Below are 2,645 nucleotides of genomic sequence, written 5' to 3' on the forward strand. Positions count from 1 at the left end.
AGAAGAATTGATGCCTTTGAATTATGGTGTTGACAAAGACTATTGAATATACCATGGACTGCCGGAAGAACAAACAAATCTGTCTTGGAAGAAGTACATTCAGAATGCTCATTAGAAGCAAGAATGGCAAGACATCTTCTCACATACTTGGGACATGTTATCAGGAGGGATCAATCCATGGAGAAGGACATCATACTTGATAGAGTAGAGGATGAACGAAAAAAAGGAAAACGCTCAATGAGCTGGATTGACACAGTGGTTGCAACAATGGGCTCAAGCGTAACAATGATTGTGAGGATGGCACAGGACCTGGCAGTGTTTCGTTCTGTTGTACGTAGGGTCACTATGAGTTGGAACCAACTTGACAGCACCAAACAACACAACATTAACAAATCCCTTACCCTCCTTTCCCCTACTTTCCTATTTGTTCATCTCTATGAAATTTGAGAAAATCTAGATGTAAGTTGGAGAATTTTTCAGAAGACCTTAGCATATTAGTATATTTATATACCAGTTCTTTCTTATGTTCAACAAGCATGTTTTTAAGTATATAATTGGAGAGAAGTTAACTCCAGACAAGAAGACAAAGGAATCAGAGTGTATGACCTTTGCTTTCCTAAAATAAGTTTCCCAAATAATTTCAAAAACAGCATACCCAGATAGGAACTAAGTAGGGAGCAAATGTAAATATTTGATAATGTAAGCCAAACTGAGTATAAATTACAGAAGGAACAGAAAATAAGGATGAAGGATAGAAAACTTGAGGGAGATTTTCTGAAGAAGACAAATTTTTAACAGTTTTTTTTTTAATAGTCTTTTTTTTAATTGTACTTTAGATGAAGCTTTACAGAACAAACTAGCTTCTCATTAAACCATTAATACACATATTGTTTTATGACATTGGTTAACAACCCCATGACATGTCAGTACTCTCCCTTCTCAACCTTGGGTTCCCGATTACCAGCTTTTCTGTCCCTTCCTGCCATCTAGTCCTTGCCCCCTAGGCTGGTGTGCCCCTTCAGTCTCGTTTTGTCCTATGGGCCTGTCTAATCTTTGGCTAAAAGGTGACTCTCAGAAGAGTGACTTCATTAATGAGCTAAAAGTGTGTCCAGGGTCTATACTCTCAGGGTTTCTCTAGTCTCTGTCAGGCCAGTAACTCTGGTCTTTTTTCTTTTCTTTTGTTTGTTTTATTGTACTTTAGATGAAGGTTTACAGAATATACTAGCTTCTCATTAAACAGTATGTATATTTGTTTTATGACATTGGTTAACAACCACATGACTTGTCAGTACTCCCTTCTTGACCCTGGGCTCCCTATTACCAGCTTTCCTGTCCCATCTTGCCTTCTAGTCCTTGTCCTTGGGCTGTTGTGCCCTTTAGCCTCGTTTTGTCCTATGGGTCTGTCTAATCTTTGGCTAGAAAGTGAGCCACCAGAGTGACTTCATTACTGAGCTAAAATGGTGTCCAGGAGCCATATTCTCAGAGTTTCTCCAGTCTCTGTCAGGCCAGTAAGCTTGGTCTTTTTTTGAGTTAGAATTTTGTTCTACATTTTTCTCCAGCTCAGTCTGGACCCTCTACTGTGATCCCTGTCAGAGAAGTCAGTGGTGGTAGCTGGGCACCATCTAGTTGTACTGGACTAAGTCTGGTGGAGACTGTGGTAGTTGTAGTCTATTAGTCCTTTGGACTAATCTTTCCCTTGTATCTTTACTTTTCTTCATTTTCCCTTGCTCCTGAAGGGGTGAGACAAGTGGAGTATCTTAAATCGACTCTCACAGGCTTTTAAGACTCCAGCAGCTACTCACCAAAGTAGAATGTAGAACATTTTCTTTATAAATTATGTTATGCCAATTGAGCTAGATGTTCCCTGAGACCATAGTCCCCACAGTCCTCTGCCCAGTAATTCGGGAGTAATTCCTCTGGGAGTTTGGATTTGTCCATGGAGCTTCCATGACCTTACCCTGAACAAGTTGTGCTGGCTTCTCCACTATGGTATACTGTCTTACCCTTCACCAAAGTTACCACTTATCTATTGTCTATTTAGTGTTTTTTCACTCCCACCTCTCCCCTCCCTCGTAACCATCAAAGAGTGTTTCTTTTTGTGTGTAAACTTTTTCGTGAATTTTTATAGTAATGGTCTCAAACAATATTTGTCCTTTTGTGATTGACTTACTTCACTCAGCATAATGCCTTCCAGATTCATTCATGTTGTGAGATGCTTCCCAGATTCATCATTGTTCTTTATCATTGCGCAGTACTCCATTGTATGTTATGTACCATAGTTTGTTTCTCCATTCATCTGTTGATGGGCATCTAGGTTGTTTCCTTCTTTTTGCTATTGTGAACAATGCTGCAATGAAAATGAGTGTGCATATGTCTATTCATGTGACAGCTCTTATTTCTCTAGGATATATTCCTAGGAGTGGGATTGCTGGATCATATGGTATTTCTATTTCTAGCTTTCTAAGGAAGCACCATATCATTTTCCAAAATGGTGGTACCATTTTGCATTCCCACCAGCAATGCATAAGAGTTCCAATCTTCCCACAGCCTCTCTAACATTTGTTATTTTCTTTTTTTTTTTATTCATGCCAGTAATGCCAGGGTGAGATGGTAAGTCATCGTGGTTTTGATTTCCATTTCTCTAA

Source organism: Trichechus manatus, unplaced genomic scaffold (genome assembly GCF_000243295.1).
Source record: "Trichechus manatus latirostris isolate Lorelei unplaced genomic scaffold, TriManLat1.0 scaffold00112, whole genome shotgun sequence".
Taxonomy (NCBI): domain Eukaryota; kingdom Metazoa; phylum Chordata; class Mammalia; order Sirenia; family Trichechidae; genus Trichechus; species Trichechus manatus.